The sequence below is a fragment of the Zootoca vivipara genome, chromosome 17, assembly GCF_963506605.1.
Source record: "Zootoca vivipara chromosome 17, rZooViv1.1, whole genome shotgun sequence".
Lineage (NCBI taxonomy): Eukaryota > Metazoa > Chordata > Lepidosauria > Squamata > Lacertidae > Zootoca > Zootoca vivipara.
In genome coordinates, this window is record NC_083292.1 from 12,225,272 (window position 1) to 12,238,888 (window position 13,617).

General features: G+C 47.8%; 1 protein-coding gene across 1 annotated transcript in view; it reads left to right on the plus strand.

The window, feature by feature from the left end:
* The window catches only part of TXNRD2 (thioredoxin reductase 2), a 69,961-nt gene extending 65,376 nt beyond the window's left edge, over window positions 1-4,585 (plus strand). The window contains exon 18 of the mRNA XM_035098261.2: window positions 4,154-4,585. The gene's annotated coding sequence lies outside the window, so the exon portion shown is untranslated. The remainder of the gene's footprint in view (window positions 1-4,153) is intronic.
* Window positions 4,586-13,617: the final 9,032 nt, after the last annotated feature.

Consider the following 13,617-nt stretch of genomic DNA (forward strand, 5'->3'; position numbering starts at 1 on the left):
TCGTAGCTAGGATCTAAAGAGCAGATAGGGTAAAGTAAACATCCTGATTTTGCTCCGCGAGTTCCCGCTGCGGAAGAGGCAAGCCGTAGAATCAGGAAATGAAACTTCGGCCGGCTCGGTGGCTCTTTCGCTTGCCGCATCCTGGTTTCTGCGTGTGGGCTGTGTCTCAAAAAGCTGAATATCGCATCCTGTGTGCCGAGAACAGATGCGTTCTCTTAAGTGCGGATCCAGAGCGACACCATCCGTGCACAAACAGGGAGGTATCTCCAGGCTTGGGGGAGCCACAAAGTTAGGAGATGGAGCAATCCCCGCATTCGGGACTTTTTAATTCTGCGAGTAGAAGGTGGCAGGATAGGCATTTATACAATTGTGCATGTTTTGGAAGCAAGTGGCTAGAGAATGGTTTCTCTCCTTCTCGCATAACACTGGAGCTCATGAACATCCAGCGAAGGCGAATGTTGGAAGATCCAGGATAGATAACAGAAAGTGCAATGCATAGGTAGTCTGTGGAACTCACTCCCACTGGAGGCAGGGATGGCCACCAATTTAGATGGATTTTAAGATTAGACAAATTCATGCAGGAAAAGGCTATCAGTGGCTACTAGTCATGATGGCTATGCTCTGCCTCCCTGGTCAGAGGCAATAATGCCTCTGCATATCAGTTGCCCAAAAGCACAGAAGGAGAGTGCTGTTGTGCTCAGGTCCTCTTGACAGATTTCTCACACATCTGGGCAACCAATGTGAGACCAGGATGCTAGACTGGGTGGCCCCTGGCCTGATGCAGCAGGTTTTCCTTACGTTCTCATGCAGATGTCCCAAAAGACTCTTTAGGGAAAAGGAGATTAAGGAGAAGAAACCACTTTTGAAGAGGCCTATTGGATCAGGCCAGGCGCCTATCCCTAACCCTAGAATTGTAGAGTTGGAAAGGACCCCGAGAATCATCTAGTTCAACCGATTGCAATGAGGGGATCCTGCCCACAGCCGTCCAACATCCTGTTCTCATAGTGGCCCAGTATACCGTTCTGCCCGGACACTGAGGTCCAGCTCCGAAGGTCTTCTGCTGCTTCCCTCACTGCGAGAAGTGAAGTTACAGGGAACCAGGCAGAGGGCCTTCTCAGTAGTGGCACCCACCCTGCGGAACGCCCTCCCATCGAGGAAATAAACAACTATCTGACTTGTAGAAGACATCTGAAGGCAGCCCTGTATCGAGAAGTTTTTAATGTTTGATGCTTTATTATGTTTTATAAATTCCCTAAGCCACCCAAATTGGCTGGGGAAACCCAGCCAGATGGGTGGGGTATAAATAATAAAAATTAAAATTCAGATGCCTCTGGAAAGCCTGCGAGGGGGACTGCAGTGCAACAGTATTCTCCCTATTTGTGAGTTCAATCCACTCGTCTACAGAGGCATGCTGCCTCGGACAGTGGAGCGAGAACACAGCCAGCATGGCTCATAGCCACTGATCCTCCATTAATTTGTTTGATCGGCTTTTAAAGCCATGCATTGATCACCATAGAAGATAATACCTGAATGAATGGACCTTGGCCTGACAGGTTCATTGGGCCGGCTGTTGTTGACAACAGCTGGAAAACAAGGGAAGCAGTCTGCAGCGTGATGTTGCAGCGCAGAGCCCTCCTGGTCAGGGTGCCAGCCGGCCAGTCTCTCATGCCCACCTCCAGGTTGCTTCCTTTCACTCCCCCTCCCTCCTGGTTTTCTGACCCATTCAGAGGCATGCAGCCTCTTACACCACAGGGAGGACAAGGCCAAGGCAGAGGCACAGGGCCTTTTCGGTAGCCGCACCCTCCCGTTCAGATGTCAAAGAAATAAATAACTATCTGACTTTTAGAAGACATCTGAAGGCAGCCCTGTTCGGGGAAGTTTTTAATGTTTGGTGTTTTACTGTGCTTCATGCTTTAATTTGTTGGAAGCTGCCCAGAGTGGCTGGGGGAGACCAAGTCAGATGGGCGGAACAACAACAATTGTTGCAGCTCCTACTTATTCCTTAAGCAAAACGGCCCTTCTAAGTTTTTGCCTCATTCCTTTCCTAATTCCTTTCTTATTTCCGTCTCGGCCAGGAGGGGGAGATGCTCCCTAACATGAATCAAGGCAGATGCCTAGTTAGTCGGTTTGTCTGCTTAGCAGAAAATAATTAACTGGGCCATGATGACAAAATCCAAATCTAAATGGGGGGGGGGGGAGAAGCTCCTCTTGCTTGCCTTTCTGCAAAGGCAACCCTTGCCAGTGATTTGATCTGAAGCTCAGGCTGCCAACTTCCAGCAGGAGCCTAACTCTGTCTACTCAGAAGTCAATCCTGTTGTACTCAATGGGGCTTACACGGGAACACAGGATTCCCCAATGAGGGCTTAAGCTCAGTGGCAGAGCCCCCGCTTTGCTTGCAGAAGGTCCCAGGCAGGGGAAAGACCTTGGAAGGCCGCTGCCAGTCAGTGTCAGCAATACTGAGCTAGATGGACCAAAGGTCTGACTCAGTGCAATGCAAATTTATTTGTACCCCATTGGAGTACAAAATCTCCATTGCCTGGTAGGTTTTATCCGTGGAAAAAGAAGGTGCTCCCAGGCACCCCTGTATTCAGATGGGGTTCAGTCACATCCCAGCAAATTCAGGTCATGTGCAGTTACAGCCTTGCACAACAAGCCTGCTTCCCATAAAAAAAGACGAGACTTTCTTGCCATAAGGAAAAAGATGGGATGGTGCCCTGGAAAAGAGTGGGGTGAGACTTGCTTTGACGCAACACCGTCTTAATTTCCTGGCAAGCAAATCAGGACGAAGGCTCAATAAACAGGTAATCTGGAAGCTCCTAAATCTGATATTAAAATGATAAGTCAGGCACCTGTTTCCCAGTAGCACCAGTCTGGAGCTTCACCTATTCTGGTTTGGTTTGGTTTGGTTTTGGGAGGATGGCACAGAACACCTCGTTGCCGCAGCGTGGCCTCGGCACTCCTGGTTCCTCCTGCCCTGCCCTGAATTTCAGCCTGTGATGAAGGGACCTCTTGCATTATTTTAGCTAAAGATTCCATCCTGTTCTGAGACATTTTGGCACTGGAGGCACATCACAAAATGGTTTCCCCCTCCTTCCCTGCCTGGGGAGAAAGAAAATAAAAAAAATTCCTTCAGTAGCACCTTAAAGACCAACTAAGTTTTTATTTTGGTATGAGCTTTGGTGTGCATGCACACTTCATCAGATACACGAAAGCTCATACCAAAATAAAAACTTAGTTGGTCTTTAAGGTGCTACTGAAGGAATTTTTTTTATTTTGTTTCGACTCAGACCAACACGGCTACCTACCTGTAACTGGGGCATGCCTGCCAAGTTGCTGTCAGAGAAATAAGGGACCGGGCAGAAATAGCAGACCGGAAGTAGCGCTGCCGCCATTTTGGAACTGGGCGGAGCATGCTCAGAAGTGACTTTTGATGCTGCTTTGCCCAGTTCCAAAATGGCCGCCGCGCCAGAAGTCGCACTGCAGCCATTTTGGAACTGGGCAAAGCAGCATCAAAAGTTGCTTCTGAGCATGATCCGCCCAGTTCCAAAATGGCCGCCGTGCCAGAATAAACCGGGGGAAAACAAGAAAATCCGTTTTTTTCAGCTAGGAACAGCTGGGAAAACAGGGATTTCCCGTGGAAGCCGGGGGACTTGGCAGCTATGAACTGGGGAGAAAGAGCGAGTGAAGATCTGCGTCAGCAACAAGAGGGAATAAAGATCTACACTGGGTTCTGCTGCCCCTGTCGATCCTGCCGCCTGAGGCAGTCACCTCACTTTGCCTCATGGGTGGGCCAGCCCTATCCAGTTGTTTGTATACTTGTGGGCCTTGGAGATAAATCAATTTCCCCCTCCTGTCGTGAGACCACCAAAGGAACCTGACGGTGCTTTGCTGCAGCCAAACCGGAGGGGGGGGGGACCATACACAGTTACACGCCGGGTACGAAGCTAATTCTCACCATCTCTATCCAAAGCTCCTTCCTTTAATTGATCCCTTCATGTTGCAAGTCTTTTATTTCTGTTGTTTTAGCATCTTGATACTGCGGCCTCCTAGAGGGCTTCTCAGAAACCGAACCTGCAACGCAGCTCGAGTCTTCCATGTTGTTGTTCATCAGCTATTCCCCCCTCCTCTTTTATTTTTCCTTTACTTTCCATAGACGTCAGTCTGGATTTATGCTGACGGGATGGAACTGACGGCAAAGCAGGACGGATGGAAACGAAAAGGGATTTGCTCCTTTCTTGATGGATTCCGCCTCGTGCTCTCCAGGGATGGCCTCGTTGTAACAATATCGGCCAGGCTAACATTGACTTGAATGGTCTGATGGATGATTCGGATTATTTCCTCTGTGTGTGTGTGTGCGGAGCTGAAAAATGTGTGTGTGTGTTCACCAAACAAATAAATGCAGTCTGGCCGGCTGCCCACCCCACCCCTTTTCCCGGATGCCAGATAATGACAGCTTGTGTATTAAACCACACATTGGACTACACAAGTCTTGATGATCTGCTGGGACCCTCTTCAACACAACAGATCCCGTTATATATTTATGGTGCATATCCTCATGGAAAAATAAACATACTGCCCTACCCGCCTAGCGAATGTGGTTAATATCTGTAGTAACTCCTCCACACACACACCCGAATATGTCAGCAGCGTAGTGCCATTTTCTACTCTACTATCTTGGACAGTGTTCTCGAAGCTACCAACATGAGTTTGACCAAACTGCGGGAGGCAGTGCAAGACAGGAGTGCCTGGCGTGCTATGGTCCATGGGGTCACGAAGAGTCGGACATGACTAAACGACTAAACAACAACAACATCTTGGATGTAATCTGGTTTTTCCTCTAAGTCAGGCACCCCCAAACTCAGCCCTCCAGCTGTTTTGGGACTACAACTCCCATCATCCCTAGCTAACAGGACCAGTGGTCAGGGATGATGGGAACTGTAGTCCCAAAACATCTGGAGGGCCGAGTTTGGGGGTGCCTGGTCTAAGTAGATGTTGCTTCCATCATTCTGCCTTAGTTTTTTCCAGGGGGGGGTGTAATAAAACGAAGGGTGTGGCCTGGCATTTGATCCCAAAGTTGAGGAAATGGGCAGAAAGACGTTGGGTGGCTTTAGAAGAAAATTAGGCAACTCCATGGAGGATAAGGCTATCAGTGACTGCTAGCCACAGCATCATCTCTGACCAAGGCATCATGCTTATGAATACCAGTTTCTGCCAATCGCAGGTGGGGAGAGTTGCTGTTTCCCTTGAATGGGGCACTAGACTTCCATTGGTGCAGCCTAGGATAGCATTAGCTGTTTTTGCTGCTGCATCCCACTTCTGACACATGTTACGCTTGTGGTCCACCAAGACCCCTTGATCCTTTCCATGTGTTCAATCTTATATTTGTGCAGCTAGTTATTCCTGCCCAAGGGCAGAACCTTGCCTTCGTCCCTCCTGAGATTCATTTTGTTAGTTTTGGCCCAGTTCTCCAGTCTGTTGAATCCCAGTTCTGTCTTCTGTGGGATTAGCGGGGTTTGGGGGTCCTCTGCAGATTGGATGAGCATACCATCAATTCCTTCGTCCAAGATCATTTGACCTGTTTTGTTATGGAACCGTGGCCTTCTGGTCAATTTACCACTGTGTCGCACTACGTTTCAAATGGCGGGAAAGAACTCCACTCCAGAATTCCTCCCCAGATTTTGCCCCATGAAACCACACGTGGAAATTGCCAGGTAAGGAAGCTGGAATCAGGAAAATGGAATAAAGTGCTGCCTTGTGTTCTTTCAAGAACACAAAAGGTTCTATCCCGATTCAACTCTTGCCTTCAAATCTGCCCTTCTTCCTACGATTTTGAAACGGTTGGACTTAATCCATCATATCGGGAATGATTTTTCTGCTGGCTGATCCCAGAAATGGAAAGTCAAAATGTGTGTCCTGCATTCAGAAGAGGTCAGTGATGGGCTTGTGCCTTGAAAACCTTTAAGACAGGTCTGCGAAAGCTGTGGCCCTGCAGGTGTTGCAGCAAAGCAAGTTCCATCAGCCTCAGCCAGCATGGCCAGTGGCTAGGGGTGATGGGACTTGAAGTCCTGCCACACCTGGAGGGCCGACGTTTCCCCACGGCTGGTTTAAGATGGGGAGGGGAGTAGGAACAACAACTGCTTTTCCAATGAAGGGCCTTTGCCCCATGGGAAAAGTCAATCCAGAACTGCAGGCGATGAATAGGCAGAAACAAAAGGAATTTTCAGCCTTGAGAATAGTGGAAGTTGCCTTAGGCAGAGTTGGACCATTGGTCCATCTAGCTCAGAATTGTCTACACTGACCGGCAGCTGCTCTCCGGGACTCCAGGCAGGAGTCTCTCTCAACCCTACCTGGAGATGCCGGGGATTGAACCTGAGACCTTCTGCATGCCAAACAGATGCTCTTCCACAGCGCTACAAGAATGTAGATTGTTTCAGATATTTGCGTGCCCAAACGCAGATCCCTGCCCCTCCAGGAGACAGTCCGAGAGCAATGAATTGCACACGACAATGTACTTTGGGATTTAAAATGGCCACGGCTTTATTAACAATTTCAGATGTAGGAAACCTTGGCTTAGGCATTGGGCGTGCGTCCCTCTCAGTCCCCCAGCCGGGGCATTGAGGCACAGCAGGGTTAATCAGATCAGAGGGGGCACTGCAAAACGCGTGTTTACACAGCCAGCCCCACCACCTCAGCACAACTTAGGGGAGTTCACCAACTGCCTTTCAGCGTTTGGCCAGTGACTCCCCTCGCACAACCCCCTTTAACGGGGAACCCTGTAAATGCCACCGCAGGGGGGTGAGTCACCACTTCACGCCCCCCTTATTTGAATGATAGACTAAAGGATTCTGCCCAAGGCCTAAAACCGGCACCCGAGACCACGAAATCACAGTCTCGCCGCCAAGGCTACCTACAACTGAAAAAAACGCCACCAGCAACTTGTCAACCATTCCTCCAGGCAACGCCTGACATCGTCCAACCAGCGTTCGTTCCCTAAAGTAGTCAGCTGCACCCTGTCAGGTCTGAAAAATTCCACCCTATTGGGTTTATTGTCCGTATGGTTTACCACTTGGCTGCCGTGACGTGGGACATTCTGCATGCAAAACATGCTCTGTCACAGCACTGCAAGAATGTAGAACTCCTGTTGTTTCAAATATTCAGGAGATGTCTAAACAGCACATGAAATCCCAAGTTGTTGCTGTTTAGTCGTTTAGTCGTGTCCGACTCTTCGTGACCCCATGGACCATAGCACGCCAGGCTCTCCTGTCTTCCACTGCCTCCCGCAGTTTGGTCAAACTCCTGTTGGTAGCTTCGAGAACACTGTCCAACCATCTTGTCCTCTGTCGTCCCCTTCTCCTTGTGCCCTCCATCTTTCCCAACATCAGGGTCTTTTCCAGGGAGTCTTCTCTTCTCATGAGGTGGCCAAAGTATTGGAGCCTCAGCTTCAGGATCTGACCTTCCAGTGAGCACTCAGGGCTGATTTCCTTCAGAATGGATAGGTTTGATCTTCTTGCAGTCCATGGGACTCTCAAGAGTCTCCTCCAGCACCATAATTCAAAAGCATCAATTATTTGGTGATCAGCCTTCTTTATGGTCCAGCTCTCACTTCCATACATCACTACTGGGGAAACCATAGCTTTCCCTATACGGACCTTTGTAGGCAAGGTGTATACAATATTAAAACAATGAAAATCGGAACGTAATTCTTTGCTCCATCCCATCTCCCTCTCCTGCATCCTTCCTCCTTTCCCCCTGTGCAACCCATCTCTGCGAACCACACGATGTGAGGCAGGAGACCACCTTTCAACCAAAGCTTCTCCACCCCACCTTCAAGGGACAGCCAAATTAACTACACTGAGGGTGGGGGAGACTCTCTTCTGCTCAAGGGCTACATTCTCTGCCTCTGGCCACTGGTGAAAAGGGCAAGAGCAGCAACCAAAAGTCGTTTCTACGCATACATGCACAAATACTTCTTCATCCCTCCTTTAGACAAGTGAGAGACATGATCAGAGTTCACGGATACATTTCAGCTGGGCAAAGACCCCCAAGGAGGGCGTGACAGCCAGTGAGGGGAGAGGTGGCCTTGGGAGAAGGTGGTGTAGGCTTCAGAGCATTCTGGGGGCCGAAAGGAAAGCCCCAGATGGCCACATTTGACCCCCCCAGGCCTGAGATGCCCCACCCCTGCGCTACAAGACGATAGTGTGAATTTGTACGTGTTAAGCAAAGCAGAACCCCCTCGGGCCCTTGAGCTTAGCCAATGATTCAAACGCTTGCCTGTTTATCCCAGCTAATGAGGACTATCAGATCCACTTATGATAAATGCACATTGGCAATGCTTCCTGGAAGAGGCATGCCAAGGAGGGAACTCCCTTAAAAAAAACACAGTGGCAGCCGAGGAGGATTAACAGGAGAACGTTTGTTTCCAGTGCCAGGCTGCAACGCAGAAATGAAACTGATTACCGAGATAGCGCTCGGCTCCTCCCCCTGACAAACAAAAATCCAGCTACCGGATGAGTATCAGGTATGATTGAGACAGAAATGGGATCCGGTCTGTGTTTAAAGGGGAACCTACCTTATTCGAAAAACAACACGCTACCCAAAGCGGAACCCTCCTTTGAGATTCGTGCTGCTTCGAATTTTGCAATGCGGTTCTGCAGCCAGGTAAGAATATGAGACGAGTCAGGTCAATGGCCCACCTAGTCCGGCATCCTACCCCAAACACAAGAGCACTCTCCCTGTAGTTGCCAGCATTTGGGTGCATGGCTGCCTATGACTATGGAGGCAGAGCGCATTGAAATTATTCGCGACAACATGCTGGTCCTGCTACTATCAACAGGCAAGAATAAGCAATATGTAGGGAAATGCAATGTACCATGGTACCTTGGTTCTCAAATTTAATCCGTTCCGGAACTCCGTTCCAAAACCAAAGCGTTCCAAAACCAAGGCGCACTTTCCAATAGAAAGTAATGCAAAATGGATTAATCCGTTCCAGAATTTTAAAAACAATGCCTAAAACAGCAATTTTAAATAAATTGGAGTCCTTGCAGAGTTGAGAAAATCAAATGAAAAGATTCCAAGAGCTCTGGCCAGGTAGTAGATTAATTTTTAGAAAGTTTTAAGTTGAGAATAATAAGACAAATTCCAGTTGCAATTCAGTTTTTAGAAATCCAGGACAAGGCCCTGTTTCGGTTTATTCTTCATCAGCTCTAGTTTCATAGTTTCAAGGTCAAAGCGTACCATTCTGCTGATGAAGAATAAACTGAAACAGGGCCTTGTCCTGGATTTCTAAAAAACTGGATTGCCACTGGAATTTATCTCATTATTCTCAACTTAAAACTTTCTAAAAATTAATCTACTACCTGGCCGGAGCTCTTGGAATCTTTTCATTTGATTTTAAAACAGCAATTTAACATGGATTTTACTATCTCATGTGACCATAGATCCATAAAATGAAAGCAATAAACAATGTACTGCAGTCACACAATCAGGAGCTGAACTGGGTTCCACACAGTCACAAAAGCAAAACAAAAAAGAGCCACAAAAATGCAAAATGAATAGCAAAAACAGACAGACCTCATCGTAACACTCAAATCGGAAGCATAACACTCAAAATGGAAGTGTGGCACTCAAAACGGAGCACATTCAGCTTCTGAAAAAAAGTTCGCACTTCTGGGTTTGCAGCGTTGGGGTTCCAAGTCATTTGAGTACCAAGGCGTTTGAGAACCAAGGTACCACTGCACTAGGGTAAAGTGCGACTTAAAAATGTGTGTTACTGAATATAACATGCATTACATTAAGCGAATTTGTTTTGCCAAGAGTGTATATTAGGCCAAAGACGTACAAAAACATGTATATTTTCTGCGTGTGTATCCTTCCAAGTTTGCAGTATTGCAATGCAGCCGTCCAACCAAAACCTATGTGCAAAAATGTGTTAGGGGAAAGTCTGCATTAAAAAAAGAAAAAAACCCAGCTACATTAGCGAAGGCAGCGCACACAAAAATGTGTTCTATCGTGGTAGTTGTTTACAAAGATTGCACAGCAAAAAAATGTGTACGTTCCGAGAAACACGCACTAAAATGGTGGTGAATTTTACGAGGGCGTTCAAAAGAAAGTAATAATTCTGTGAGGACCAGAATTTAAGACTGAAAGAAGCCAAAATTGCCAGGGTCGCCCAGCAAAGCTTCTAGATCACGGGTGTCAAACACAAGGCCCGCGGGCCAAATCCGGCCCGCCAGACCTCGTCATGTGGCCCGCCGAGCGCCCCAGCCAACGGGACCCAGCAGCGGGACCTTGCTGCTGAAACGCCGCGCCGACAAAGCGCCGACAAACAGCTGGGGCCGGGGGGGTAGAAAGGCGGCCAGAGCAGCGCTGCGTGGAGCGCCCCGAGCCACAGCAGGAGAAGGAGGAGGCAGCTTGCCGGGTCAGCGCCCGGCAGCGCCGCACGGAGAGTCCCGAGCCTCCGCGACGCAGCAGTGCTCTGTAGCACTTTGAATCCTCCTCCTCCTGCTACGGCTCAGCGCCTGGAAACGGCTGCTGCTGCTGAAGCACAGACAAAGCACCCAGCAGTGCCGCGTGGAGGAGGAGGAGGATTCAAAGTGCTACAGAGCACTGCTGCGTCCCAGAGGCTCGGGACTCTCCGCACGGCACTGCCGGACACCGACCCGGCAAGCCGCCTCCTCCTCCTCTTGCCTCATCTCCTCCTCCTCCTGCCGCGGCTCAGCCTCATGAACGTGAGCTCAGCAGCGGCTCAGCCTCACGAACGTGCAACTCTGAGGCTTTACGCACTTCTCCTAAAACGGACACCCGCTGCCTCACGCTGCACGGGAAATGCTTTTTGCCCCTGGGTCCCTTCGCGCTCTTTTCTGGCGCTGAATCAAGGCTGCGACCCCCCCTTCCCTTTCTTTCTTCCTCTCTCTCGTTCTTATTCTTTCTTTCCCTCTCCTTCCTTCCTTCTTTATCTCTGTCTTCTCTCCCTCTTTCATTTTCTTTCCTTTTTTATTCCCTTCCTTATTTCCTACCCTTCTTTCCTTTCCTTCCTTCCTTCCTTCCTTCCTCCCTCCCTCCCTCCCTCCCCTCCCTCTCCCTCTCCTCTCCTCCCTCTCCCTCTCCTCAGAAACATAGGGTGCTGCTTTATACTTCTGGCCCTTAAACCCTGGAACCAGGAGAGCAGCTCCAGTGAGTCAACCTCAGCCAGTCCCTTTGGTGAAGGGTGGTGGCTCACTGGCAGAACATTTGTCCTGCATGCAGAAGGACCCCAGCATCTCCAGGTACTAGTAGCTCTGCAAAGGTCCTGCATGAAACCCTAGCGAGCCTCCACCACCCAGTGCAGTTACCAAAAATCATTTTTCAATAAATTGTACAAAAATTGTACATTTGAATATCTACTTGCCATTATTCTGACTATGTTTCTGCTTTCAGAGCTAGTTATTACTTACATTATTACAAAAAACAGTAATAATTGAATGCAGTGACAATAATTTATGATAATAAAGAGTGGACACATAGTCCTACAGATACAACCGGCCCTTTGAGGGTGACCAAACTGCTGATGCGGCCCCCGATGAATTTGAGTTTGACACCCCTGTTCTAGATTGAAAGCTTCTACATTGAGGAGAAGGTTTTATTTTTGTCTCCCAATCCCCTTGCAAACTCTGCAGAAGCTCTGCCATCCTCAAAAAAACAAGGCCAGATGATTTGGAACTCTGAATCCAGGGTGAAATTCAGAGAGGTGAAAACTTCTGGAAGTCTCCCTGCCCTTGGCGTGACTTGCATACCTCCGTGGGGCTAAACCCCGCATTTGACGAACATGGATGGATGGAGGTTCACGCTCTGCTGAGCGGAGACTTGTACCGTCATTCAAAAATGCAGGGAAAGGAGAGGAGACGGCGAGAGGCCGGCAACCAGATCCACCCCCCTCGCCTTAATTGAGGCGGTTGCCGCATTTGAAATGTGACGCTTTCTCTCCTGTGCTTACTTTACAGTTATCCGCGTTATTTGTACAGAAACACTTTCCCTGGCTTTGATCTTCCTTTCAAAACCCTGCCACGGAAAGGCATACAAGCCGGGCTCTCTGCTTCGCATGCAGACTTGCCACCTGTCAAGGCCGGGCCTGGCTTCTCCTCAAGCGTGAAAACGCGGAGGCGGGAGAAAGTCTGCGCAATGGAGAAAGTCTCAAATCCTACCAAATATAAAGCTCTTTTTAAAAAACAACAACCTAGGAGTGAGACCACATCAATCAAGTTATCCAAGGTTTCTCTTAATCAGGCTAGGCTAGCTTTTTAGCCTAGAAACAAAACTCCACCCCCACCCAAAAAGAACCCCTTTTGTCAAGGCTGGCCCTACTATTAGACACAGTAAGGCACCTGCCTCAGATGGCAGATACACTGGTACCCCGGTTTACAAACACAATTGGTTCTGGAAGTCTGTACTTAACCTGCAGCATACTTAAACCTGAAGCGAACTTTCCCATTGAAAAATTCCTTCAGTAGCACCTTAAAGACCAACTAAGTTTTTATTTTGGTATGAGCTTTCGTGTGCATGCACACTTCTTCAGACCAACACGGCTACCTACCTGTAACTTTCCCATTGAAAGTAATGGAAAGTGGATTAATCCATTCCAGGCGGTCCGTGGAGTACTTAAACTGAAGCGTACTTGACCTGAACCGAACTTTCCCATTGAAAGTACTGTAATGGAAAGTGGATTAATCTGTTCCAGACGGGCCCGCGGAGTACTCAACCTGAAGCGTACTTAACCCGAGGTATGAGTGTAATTGGTTCCGGAAGTCCATACTTAACCTGAAGCGTACTTAACCTGAAGCAAACTTTCCCATTGAAAGTAATGGAAAGTGGATTAATCCGTTCCAGACGGGTCCGCGGAGTACTTAAACTGAAAATACTCAAACTGAGGCGTACTTAAACTGAGGTATGACTGTACTTGAGGGTGGCGATCAGCAGTAGAGATGTCGGATAATTCTAACAAGAGTGAAAATTGCTAATATTTGCCGATTCACCCCATGTCTGAAACAGAAACCAATCCAGCTAATACAATCAGTTTTACAAGTACCACATAATACCCACAATTGCATCTGTAAGAACTCTGTTGTTTAATGTGACAGCACTAGAACTATGGAACTCCTTGCCTATTGATATCAGCCACGCTCCTTCACTATATATCTTTTGGCACCTGCGGAACACATTCTTATTTAGACAAGCCTAGAAAGTTTGTAGGAGTTTTAATTTGCTTTATTCTATTTTACTGCAGTTTACTGTATGTTTTTTAATTAATGGTTGTAAATCTTTTCGTGGTTATTTTATGGTTTTTATCGTTTTTGTAAACCACTTTGAGGTTTTTCTACAAGTGAGCGGTGTATAAATTTTATAAAACAAATGGACAAATATTCGATGTTGTTGTAGCCCACAAACGAGACATTTAATGCTTAACGGTAATTCTATTGTTTTATTCTTTTGGTAAACCACTTTGAGGTTTTCTTTTTAACAATCAGAGTATAAAACATTTGAAATAAATACAAAACTTACACATTTAACTTAAAATGTATGTACCTTCAGAGATTTTACTTTCTTGGGCTCCTTGATCACTGCAGATGGTGACAGCAGTCACGA